This window comes from Pelophylax lessonae (assembly GCF_965119305.1).
Source record: "Pelophylax lessonae genome assembly, chromosome: 2".
In the NCBI taxonomy this organism is placed as follows: Eukaryota; Metazoa; Chordata; class Amphibia; order Anura; family Ranidae; genus Pelophylax; species Pelophylax lessonae.
Window position 1 is genome coordinate 313681691 of NC_138769.1, and position 12655 is coordinate 313694345.

Here is a 12655-nt window from a genome sequence, read left to right on the forward strand (position 1 = left end):
ACGCTGGTCACTGCATTCTAAGGGGACATGTACGCTGGTCACTGCATTCTAAGGGGACATGTATGCTGGTCACTGCATTCTAAGGGGGCATGTACGCTGGTCACTGCATTCTAAGGGGGCCTGTATGCTGGTCACTGCATTCTAAGGGGGCCTGTATGCTGGTCACTACATTCTAAGGGGGCCTTTACGCTAGTGTCGGACTAGTGTGAATGGAGTCTTACTGTTAAATATTGAAAGCACTGATGACTTGTAATACTTTTCATATTCACATATTAAGTTGTAAGAGTGCTAAAATAAAAGTGGGTGCACTGAAGGACTTGGTAAGATGGCCAGTGGGCAGATTTGGTGGGACGGCCAGTGGGCGGGCCATGGGGAAGATTGGTGTTCAAGCATCGGGGGCCCAGTCCTAAAGAAGTGTAAGGGGCCCCAACATTTCTGATGGCTGCCCTGTACAGAAGACTCAGATAATGGGGGAGGGGTCATGTCAGCACTTCTGCTCTAGACAGTGGACTCAGCTTGAAGCAATGGGAGTGGGGGAGGGGAAGAAAGCATTTCCAATCTACATATAGAAATCATCTGACAGCAGAAGAAGTGGGGGAGAGGGAGGGGGAATGTTAGAATCTCTTTATACAGAAGACTCCGATAATGGGGGAGGGGTCATGTCAGCACTTCTGCTCTAGACAGTGGACTCAGCTTGAAGCAATGGGAGTGGGGGAGGGGAAGAAAGCATTTCCAATCTACATATAGGAATCAGCTGACAGCAGAAGAAGTGGGGGAGAGGGATGGCGGGGGGGGGGGGGGGGGGTAAATAAAAGATGTACAGTGCGGAGTGAATGGCGGGGGGTAAATAGAAGATGTACAGTGCGGAGTGAATGGCAGGGGGTAAATAGAAGATGTACAGTGTGGAGTAAATAGCGGGGGGTAAATAGAAGATGTACAGTGTGGAGTGTATGGGGGGGGGGGGTAAATAGAAGATGTACAGTGCAGAGTGAATGGCGGGGGGTAAATAGAAGATGTACAGTGCAGAGTGAATGGCGGGGGATAAATAAAAGATGTACAGTGAGGAGTGTATGGCGGGGGGGTAAATAGAAGATGTACAGTGCGGAGTGTATGGCGGGAGGTAAATAGAAGATGTACAGTGCGGAGTGTATGGCGGGGGGTAAATAGAAGATGTACAGTGAGGAGTGTATGGCGGGGGGGTAAATAGAAGATGTACAGTGCGGAGTGTATGGCGGGGGGTAAATAGAAGATGTACAGTGCGGAGTGTATGGCGGGGGGTAAATAGAAGATGTACAGTGTGGAGTGAATGGCGGGGGGTAAATAGAGGATGTACAGTGCGGAGTGAATGGCGGGGGGTAAATAGAAGATGTACAGTGCGGAGTGTATGGCGGGGGGTAAATAGAAGATGTACAGTGCGGAGTGTATGGCGGGGGGTAAATAAAAGATGTACAGTGCAGAGTGTATGGCGGGGGGGGGTAAATAGAAGATGTACAGTGCGGAGTGAATGGCGGGGGGTAAATAGAAGATGTACAGTGCGGAGTGTATGGCGGGGGGTAAATAGAAGATGTACACTGCGGAGTTTATGGCGGGGGGTAAATAGAAGATGTACAGTGCGGAGTGTATGGAGGGGGGTAAATAGAAGATGTACAGTGCGGAGTGTATGGCGGGGGGTAAATAGAAGATGTACAGTGCAGAGTGAATGGCGGGGGGTAAATAGAAGATGTACAGTGCGGAGTGTATGGCGGGGGGTAAATAGAAGATGTACAGTGCGGAGTGTATGGCAGGGGGTAAATAGAAGATGTACAGTGCGGAGTGAATGGCGGGAGGTAAATAGAAGATGTACAGTGTGGAGTGAATGGCGGGGGGTAAATAGAGGATGTACAGTGCGGAGTGTATGGCGGGGGGTAAATAGAAGATGTACAGTGTGGAGTGAATGCGGGGGGTAAATAGAAGATGTACAGTGCGGAGTGTATGGCGGGGGGTAAATAGAAGATGTACAGTGCGGAGTGTATGGCAGGGGGTAAATAGAAGATGTACAGTGCGGAGTGAATGGCGGGGGGTAAATAGAAGATGTACAGTGCAGAGTGTATGGCAGGGGGTAAATAGAAGATGTACAGTGCGGAGTGAATGGCGGGGGGTAAATAGAAGATGTACAGTGTGGAGTGAATGGCGGGGGGTAAATAGAAGATGTACAGTGTGGAGTGAATGGCGGGAGGTAAATAGAAGATGTACAGTGTGGAGTGAATGGCGGGGGGTAAATAGAAGATGTACAGTGCGGAGTGTATGGCGGGGGGTAAATAGAAGATGTACAGTGCAGAGTGAATGGCGGGGGGTAAATAGAAGATGTACAGTGCGGAGTGTATGGCGGGGGGTAAATAGAAGATGTACAGTGCGGAGTGTATGGCAGGGGGTAAATAGAAGATGTACAGTGCGGAGTGAATGGCGGGAGGTAAATAGAAGATGTACAGTGTGGAGTGAATGGCGGGGGGTAAATAGAGGATGTACAGTGCGGAGTGTATGGCGGGGGGTAAATAGAAGATGTACAGTGTGGAGTGAATGCGGGGGGTAAATAGAAGATGTACAGTGCGGAGTGTATGGCGGGGGTTAAATAGAAGATGTACAGTGCGGAGTGTATGGCAGGGGGTAAATAGAAGATGTACAGTGCGGAGTGAATGGCGGGGGGTAAATAGAAGATGTACAGTGCAGAGTGTATGGCAGGGGGTAAATAGAAGATGTACAGTGCGGAGTGAATGGCGGGGGGTAAATAGAAGATGTACAGTGCAGAGTGTATGGCAGGGGGTAAATAGAAGATGTACAGTGCGGAGTGTATGGCGGGGGGTAAATAGAAGATGTACAGTGTGGAGTGTATGGCGGGAGGTAAATAGAAGATGTACAGTGTGGAGTGAATGGCGGGGGGTAAATAGAAGATGTACAGTGCGGAGTGTATGGCGGGAGGTAAATAGAAGATGTACAGTGTGGAGTGAATGGCGGGGGGTAAATAGAGGATGTACAGTGCGGAGTGAATGGCGGGGGGTAAATAGAAGATGTACAGTGCGGAGTGTATGGCAGGGGGTAAATAGAAGATGTACAGTGCGGAGTGAATGGCGGGGGGTAAATAGAAGATGTACAGTGCGGAGTGTATGACGGGGGGTAAATAGAAGATGTACAGTGCGGAGTGTATGGCGGGGGGTAAATAAAAGATGTACAGTGCAGAGTGTATGGCGGGGGGGTAAATAGAAGATGTACAGTGCGGAGTGAATGGCGGGGGGTAAATAGAAGATGTACAGTGCAGAGTGTATGGCGGGGGGTAAATAGAAGATGTACACTGCGGAGTTTATGGCGGGGGGTAAATAGAAGATGTACAGTGCGGAGTGTATGGAGGGGGGTAAATAGAAGATGTACAGTGCAGAGTGAATGGCGGGGGGTAAATAGAAGATGTACAGTGCGGAGTGTATGGCGGGGGGTAAATAGAAGATGTACAGTGCGGAGTGTATGGCAGGGGGTAAATAGAAGATGTACAGTGCGGAGTGAATGGCGGGGGGTAAATAGAAGATGTACAGTGCGGAGTGTATGGCGGGAGGTAAATAGAAGATGTACAGTGTGGAGTGAATGGCGGGGGGTAAATAGAGGATGTACAGTGCGGAGTGAATGGCGGGGGGTAAATAGAAGATGTACAGTGCGGAGTGTATGGCAGGGGGTAAATAGAAGATGTACAGTGCGGAGTGAATGGCGGGGGGTAAATAGAAGATGTACAGTGCGGAGTGTATGGCGGGGGGTAAATAGAAGATGTACAGTGCAGAGTGTATGGCGGGGGGTAAATAGAAGATGTACAGTGCGGAGTGAATGGCGGGGGGTAAATAGAAGATGTACAGTGCGGAGTGAATGGCGGGGAGTAAATAGAAGATGTACAGTGCGGAGTGTATGGCAGGGGAAAAATAGAAGATGTACAGTGCGGAGTGAATGGCGGGGGGTAAATAGAAGATGTACAGTGTGGAGTGTATGGGGGGGGGTAAATAGAAGATGTACAGTGTGGAGTAAATAGCGGGGGGTAAATAGAAGATGTACAGTGTGGAGTGTATGGGGGGGGGGGGGTAAATAGAAGATGTACAGTGCAGAGTGTATGGCAGGGGGTAAATAGAAGATGTACAGTGTGGAGTGAATGGCGGGGGGTAAATAGAAGATGTACAGTGCGGAGTGAATGGCGGGGGGTAAATAGAAGATGTACAGTGCGGAGTGAATGGCGGGGGGTAAATAGAAGATGTACAGTGCAGAGTGTATGGCGGGGGGTAAATAGAAGATGTACAGTGCGGAGTGAATGGCGGGGGGTAAATAGAAGATGTACAGTGCAGAGTGTATGGCGGGGGGTAAATAGAAGATGTACAGTGTGGAGTGAATGGCGGGGGGTAAATAGAAGATGTACAGTGCGGAGTGAATGGCGGGGGGTAAATAGAGGATGTACAGTGCGGAGTGAATGGCGGGGGGTAAATAGAAGATGTACAGTGCAGAGTGTATGGCGGGGGGTAAATAGAAGATGTACAGTGCGGAGTGTATGGGGGGGGGGGGGTAAATAGAAGATGTACAGTGCGGAGTGAATGGCGGGGGGTAAATAGAAGATGTACAGTGCGGAGTGTATGGCGGGGGGTAAATAGAAGATGTACAGTGCGGAGTGAATGGCGGGGGGTAAATAGAAGATGTACAGTGCGGAGTGTATGGCGGGGGGTAAATAGAAGATGTACAGTGCGGAGTGTATGGCGGGGGGTAAATAGAAGATGTACAGTGCGGAGTGTATGGAGGGGGGTAAATAGAAGATGTACAGTGCGGAGTGTATGGCGGGGGGTAAATAGAAGATGTACAGTGCAGAGTGAATGGCGGGGGGTAAATAGAAGATGTACAGTGCGGAGTGTATGGCGGGGGGTAAATAGAAGATGTACAGTGCGGAGTGTATGGCGGGGGGTAAATAGAAGATGTACAGTGCGGAGTGAATGGCGGGAGGTAAATAGAAGATGTACAGTGTGGAGTGAATGGCGGGGGGTAAATAGAGGATGTACAGTGCGGAGTGTATGGCGGGGGGTAAATAGAAGATGTACAGTGTGGAGTGAATGCGGGGGGTAAATAGAAGATGTACAGTGCGGAGTGTATGGCGGGGGGTAAATAGAAGATGTACAGTGCGGAGTGTATGGCGGGGGGTAAATAGAAGATGTACAGTGTGGAGTGTATGGCGGGAGGTAAATAGAAGATGTACAGTGTGGAGTGAATGGCGGGGGGTAAATAGAAGATGTACAGTGCGGAGTGTATGGCGGGAGGTAAATAGAAGATGTACAGTGTGGAGTGAATGGCGGGGGGTAAATAGAGGATGTACAGTGCGGAGTGAATGGCGGGGGGTAAATAGAAGATGTACAGTGCGGAGTGTATGGCAGGGGGTAAATAGAAGATGTACAGTGCGGAGTGAATGGCGGGGGGTAAATAGAAGATGTACAGTGCGGAGTGTATGGCGGGGGGTAAATAGAAGATGTACAGTGCGGAGTGTATGGCGGGGGGTAAATAAAAGATGTACAGTGCAGAGTGTATGGCGGGGGGGTAAATAGAAGATGTACAGTGCGGAGTGAATGGCGGGGGGTAAATAGAAGATGTACAGTGCAGAGTGTATGGCGGGGGGTAAATAGAAGATGTACACTGCGGAGTTTATGGCGGGGGGTAAATAGAAGATGTACAGTGCGGAGTGTATGGAGGGGGGTAAATAGAAGATGTACAGTGCAGAGTGAATGGCGGGGGGTAAATAGAAGATGTACAGTGCGGAGTGTATGGCGGGGGGTAAATAGAAGATGTACAGTGTGGAGTGAATGGCGGGGGGTAAATAGAGGATGTACAGTGCGGAGTGAATGGCGGGGGGTAAATAGAAGATGTACAGTGCGGAGTGTATGGCAGGGGGTAAATAGAAGATGTACAGTGCGGAGTGAATGGCGGGGGGTAAATAGAAGATGTACAGTGCGGAGTGTATGGCGGGGGCTAAATAGAAGATGTACAGTGCAGAGTGTATGGCGGGGGGTAAATAGAAGATGTACAGTGCGGAGTGAATGGCGGGGGGTAAATAGAAGATGTACAGTGCGGAGTGAATGGCGGGGAGTAAATAGAAGATGTACAGTGCGGAGTGTATGGCAGGGGAAAAATAGAAGATGTACAGTGCGGAGTGAATGGCGGGGGGTAAATAGAAGATGTACAGTGTGGAGTGTATGGGGGGGGGTAAATAGAAGATGTACAGTGTGGAGTAAATAGCGGGGGGTAAATAGAAGATGTACAGTGTGGAGTGTATGGGGGGGGGGGGGTAAATAGAAGATGTACAGTGCAGAGTGTATGGCAGGGGGTAAATAGAAGATGTACAGTGTGGAGTGAATGGCGGGGGGTAAATAGAAGATGTACAGTGCGGAGTGAATGGCGGGGGGGGTAAATAGAAGATGTACAGTGCGGAGTGAATGGCGGGGGGTAAATAGAAGATGTACAGTGCAGAGTGTATGGCGGGGGGTAAATAGAAGATGTACAGTGCGGAGTGAATGGCGGGGGGTAAATAGAAGATGTACAGTGCAGAGTGTATGGCGGGGGGTAAATAGAAGATGTACAGTGTGGAGTGAATGGCGGGGGGTAAATAGAAGATGTACAGTGCGGAGTGAATGGCGAGGGGTAAATAGAGGATGTACAGTGCGGAGTGAATGGCGGGGGGTAAATAGAAGATGTACAGTGCAGAGTGTATGGCGGGGGGTAAATAGAAGATGTACAGTGCGGAGTGTATGGGGGGGGGGGGTAAATAGAAGATGTACAGTGCGGAGTGAATGGCGGGGGGTAAATAGAAGATGTACAGTGCGGAGTGTATGGCGGGGGGTAAATAGAAGATGTACAGTGCGGAGTGAATGGCGGGGGGTAAATAGAAGATGTACAGTGCGGAGTGTATGGCGGGGGGTAAATAGAAGATGTACAGTGCGGAGTGTATGGCGGGGGGTAAATAGAAGATGTACAGTGCGGAGTGTATGGCGGGGGGTAAATAGAAGATGTACAGTGCGGAGTGTATGACGGGGGGTAAATAGAAGATGTACAGTGCGGAGTGAATGGCGGGGGGTAAATAGAAGATGTACAGTGCGGAGTGAATGGCGGGGGGTAAATAGAAGATGTACAGTGCGGAGTGTATGGCAGGGGGTAAATAGAAGATGTACAGTGCGGAGTGAATGGCGGGGGGTAAAGAGAAGATGTACAGTGTGGAGTGTATGGCGGGGGGGAAATAGAAGATGTACAGTGCGGAGTGTATGGCGGGGGGTAAATAGAAGATGTACACTGCGGAGTTTATGGCGGGGGGTAAATAGAAGATGTACAGTGCGGAGTGTATGGAGGGGGGTAAATAGAAGATGTACAGTGCAGAGTGAATGGCGGGGGGTAAATAGAAGATGTACAGTGCGGAGTGTATGGCGGGGGGTAAATAGAAGATGTACAGTGCGGAGTGTATGGCAGGGGGTAAATAGAAGATGTACAGTGTGGAGTGAATGGCGGGGGGTAAATAGAGGATGTACAGTGCGGAGTGAATGGCGGGGGGTAAATAGAAGATGTACAGTGCGGAGTGTATGGCAGGGGGTAAATAGAAGATGTACAGTGCGGAGTGAATGGCGGGGGGTAAATAGAAGATGTACAGTGCGGAGTGTATGGCGGGGGGTAAATAGAAGATGTACAGTGCGGAGTGTATGGCGGGGGGTAAATAGAAGATGTACAGTGCGGAGTGAATGGCGGGGGGTAAATAGAAGATGTACAGTGCGGAGTGAATGGCGGGGAGTAAATAGAAGATGTACAGTGCGGAGTGTATGGCAGGGGGTAAATAGAAGATGTACAGTGCGGAGTGAATGGCGGGGGGTAAATAGAAGATGTACAGTGTGGAGTGTATGGGGGGGGTAAATAGAAGATGTACAGTGTGGAGTAAATAGCGGGGGGTAAATAGAAGATGTACAGTGTGGAGTGTATGGGGGGGGGGGTAAATAGAAGATGTACAGTGCGGAGTGAATGGCGGGGGGTAAATAGAAGATGTACAGTGCGGAGTGAATGGCGGGGGGTAAATAGAAGATGTACAGTGCGGAGTGTATGGCGGGGGGTAAATAGAAGATGTACAGTGCGGAGTGTATGGCGGGGGGGTAAATAGAAGATGTACAGTGCGGAGTGAATGGCGGGGGGTAAATAGAAGATGTACAGTGCAGAGTGTATGGCGGGGGGTAAATAGAAGATGTACAGTGTGGAGTGAATGGCGGGGGGTAAATAGAAGATGTACAGTGCGGAGTGAATGGCGGGGGGTAAATAGAAGATGTACAGTGCGGAGTGAATGGCGGGGGGTAAATAGAAGATGTACAGTGCAGAGTGTATGGCGGGGGGTAAATAGAAGATGTACAGTGCGGAGTGAATGGCGGGGGGTAAATAGAAGATGTACAGTGCAGAGTGTATGGCGGGGGGTAAATAGAAGATGTACAGTGTGGAGTGAATGGCGGGGGGTAAATAGAAGATGTACAGTGCGGAGTGTATGGGGGGGGGGGGGTAAATAGAAGATGTACAGTGCGGAGTGAATGGCGGGGGGTAAATTGAAGATGTACAGTGCGGAGTGTATGGCGGGGGGTAAATAGAAGATGTACAGTGCGGAGTGAATGGCGGGGGGTAAATAGAAGATGTACAGTGCGGAGTGTATGGCGGGGGGTAAATAGAAGATGTACAGTGCGGAGTGTATGGCGGGGGGTAAATAGAAGATGTACAGTGCGGAGTGTATGGCGGGGGGTAAATAGAAGATGTACAGTGCGGAGTGTATGACGGGGGGTAAATAGAAGATGTACAGTGCGGAGTGAATGGCGGGGGGTAAATAGAAGATGTACAGTGCGGAGTGAATGGCGGGGGGTAAATAGAAGATGTACAGTGCGGAGTGAATGGCGGGGGGTAAATAGAAGATGTACAGTGCGGAGTGTATGGCAGGGGGTAAATAGAAGATGTACAGTGCGGAGTGAATGGCGGGGGGTAAATAGAAGATGTACAGTGCGGAGTGTATGGCGGGGGGTAAATAGAAGATGTACAGTGCAGAGTGTATGGCGGGGGGTAAATAGAAGATGTACAGTGCGGAGTGAATGGCGGGGGGTAAATAGAAGATGTACAGTGCGGAGTGAATGGCGGGGAGTAAATAGAAGATGTACAGTGCGGAGTGTATGGCAGGGGGTAAATAGAAGATGTACAGTGCGGAGTGAATGGCGGGGGGTAAATAGAAGATGTACAGTGTGGAGTGTATGGGGGGGGGTAAATAGAAGATGTACAGTGTGGAGTAAATAGCGGGGGGTAAATAGAAGATGTACAGTGTGGAGTGTATGGGGGGGGGGTAAATAGAAGATGTACAGTGTGGAGTGAATGGCGGGGGGTAAATAGAAGATGTACAGTGCGGAGTGAATGGCGGGGGGTAAATAGAAGATGCACAGTGCGGAGTGTATGGCGGGGGGTAAATAGAAGATGTACAGTGCGGAGTGTATGGCGGGGGGGTAAATAGAAGATGTACAGTGCGGAGTGAATGGCGGGGGGTAAATAGAAGATGTACAGTGTGGAGTGTATGGGGGGGGGGTAAATAGAAGATGTACAGTGTGGAGTAAATAGCGGGGGGTAAATAGAAGATGTACAGTGTGGAGTGTATGGGGGGGGGGGGTAAATAGAAGATGTACAGTGTGGAGTGAATGGCGGGGGGTAAATAGAAGATGTACAGTGCGGAGTGAATGGCGGGGGGTAAATAGAAGATGCACAGTGCGGAGTGTATGGCGGGGGGTAAATAGAAGATGTACAGTGCGGAGTGTATGGCGGGGGGGTAAATAGAAGATGTACAGTGCGGAGTGAATGGCGGGGGGTAAATAGAAGATGTACAGTGCAGAGTGTATGGCGGGGGGTAAATAGAAGATGTACAGTGTGGAGTGAATGGCGGGGGGTAAATAGAAGATGTACAGTGCGGAGTGAATGGCGGGGGGTAAATAGAAGATGTACAGTGCGGAGTGAATGGCGGGGGGTAAATAGAAGATGTACAGTGCAGAGTGTATGGCGGGGGGTAAATAGAAGATGTACAGTGCGGAGTGAATGGCGGGGGGTAAATAGAAGATGTACAGTGCAGAGTGTATGGCGGGGGGTAAATAGAAGATGTACAGTGTGGAGTGAATGGCGGGGGGTAAATAGAAGATGTACAGTGCGGAGTGAATGGCGGGGGGTAAATAGAGGATGTACAGTGCGGAGTGAATGGCGGGGGGTAAATAGAAGATGTACAGTGCGGAGTGTATGGCGGGGGGTAAATAGAAGATGTACAGTGCGGAGTGTATGGGGGGGGGGTAAATAGAAGATGTACAGTGCGGAGTGAATGGCGGGGGGTAAATAGAAGATGTACAGTGCGGAGTGTATGGCGGGGGGTAAATAGAAGATGTACAGTGCGGAGTGAATGGCGGGGGGTAAATAGAAGATGTACAGTGCTGAGTGTATCGCGGGGGGTAAATAGAAGATGTACAGTGCGGAGTGTATGGCGGGGGGTAAATAGAAGATGTACAGTGCGGAGTGTATGGCGGGGGGTAAATAGAAGATGTACAGTGCGGAGTGTATGACGGGGGGTAAATAGAAGATGTACAGTGCGGAGTGAATGGCGGGGGGTAAATAGAAGATGTACAGTGCGGAGTGAATGGCGGGGGGTAAATAGAAGATGTACAGTGCGGAGTGAATGGCGGGGGGTAAATTGAAGATGTACAGTGCGGGGTGTATGGCGGGGGGTAAATAGAAGATGTACAGTGCGGAGTGTATGGCGGGGGGTAAATAGAAGATGTACAGTGCGGATTGTATGGCGGGGGATAAATAGAAGATGTACAGTGCGGAGTGAATGGCGGGGGGTAAATAGAAGATGTACAGTGCAGAGTGTATAGCGGGGGGTAAATAGAAGATGTACAGTGTGGAGTGAATGGCGGGAGGTAAATAGAAGATGTACAGTGCGGAGTGAATGGCGGGGGGTAAATAGAAGATGTACAGTGCGAAGTGAATGGCGGGGGGTAAATGGAAGATGTACAGTGCAGAGTGTATGGCGGGGGGCAAATAGAAGATGTACAGTGCGGAGTGTATGGGGGGGGGTAAATAGAAGATGTACAGTGCGGAGTGAATGGCGGGGGGTAAATAGAAGATGTACAGTGCGGAGTGTATGGCGGGGGGTAAATAGAAGATGTACAGTGCGGAGTGAATGGCGGGGGGTAAATAGAAGATGTACAGTGCAGAGTGACAGGCGGGGGGTAAATAGAAGATGTACAGTGCGGAGTGTATGGCGGGGGGTAAATAGAAGATGTACAGTGCGGAGTGTATGGCGGGGGGTAAATAGAAGATGTACAGTGCGGAGTGTATGGCGGGGGGTAAATAAAAGATGTACAGTGCAGAGTGTATGGCGGGGGGGTAAATAGAAGATGTACAGTGCGGAGTGTATGGCAGGGGGTAAATAGAAGATGTACAGTGCGGAGTGAATGGCGGGGGGTAAATAGAGGATGTACAGTGCGGAGTGAATGGCGGGGGGTAAATAGAAGATGTACAGTGCGGAGTGTATGGCGGGGGGTAAATAGAAGATGTACAGTGCGGAGTGTATGGGGGGGGGGTAAATAGAAGATGTACAGTGCGGAGTGAATGGCGGGGAGTAAATAGAAGATGTACAGTGCGGAGTGTATGGCGGGGGGTAAATAGAAGATGTACAGTGCGGAGTGAATGGCGGGGGGTAAGTAGAAGATGTACAGTGCGGAGTGAATGGCGGGGGGTAAATAGAAGATGTACAGTGCGGAGTGAATGGCAGGGGGTAAATAGAAGATGTACAGTGCGGAGTGTATGGCGGGGGGTAAATAGAAGATGTACAGTGCGGAGTGTATGGCGGGGGGTAAATAGAAGATGTACAGTGCGGAGTGTATGGCGGGGGGTAAATAGAAGATGTACAGTGCGGAGTGTATGACGGGGGGTAAATAGAAGATGTACAGTGCGGAGTGAATGGCGGGGGGTAAATAGAAGATGTACAGTGCGGAGTGAATGGCGGGGGGTAAATAGAAGATGTACAGTGCGGAGTGAATGGCGGGGGGTAAATTGAAGATGTACAGTGCGGAGTGTATGGCGGGGGGTAAATAGAAGATGTACAGTGCGGAGTGTATGGCGGGGGGTAAATAGAAGATGTACAGTGCGGATTGTATGGCGGGGGATAAATAGAAGATGTACAGTGCGGAGTGAATGGCGGGGGGTAAATAGAAGATGTACAGTGCAGAGTGTATGGCGGGGGGTAAATAGAAGATGTACAGTGTGGAGTGAATGGCGGGAGGTAAATAGAAGATGTACAGTGCGGAGTGAATGGCGGGGGGTAAATAGAAGATGTACAGTGCGGAGTGAATGGCGGGGGGTAAATGGAAGATGTACAGTGCAGAGTGTATGGCGGGGGGTAAATAGAAGATGTACAGTGCGGAGTGTATGGGGGGGGGGGGTAAATAGAAGATGTACAGTGCGGAGTGAATGGCGGGGGGTAAATAGAAGATGTACAGTGCGGAGTGTATGGCGGGGGGTAAATAGAAGATGTACAGTGCGGAGTGAATGGCGGGGGGTAAATAGAAGATGTACAGTGCAGAGTGAC

General features: G+C 50.2%; 1 protein-coding gene across 1 annotated transcript in view; it reads right to left on the bottom strand.

The window, feature by feature from the left end:
- The window catches only part of LOC309547397 (uromodulin-like), an 879146-nt gene that overhangs the window by 184951 nt on the left and 681540 nt on the right, over nt 1-12655 (bottom strand). The window lies entirely within an intron of this gene.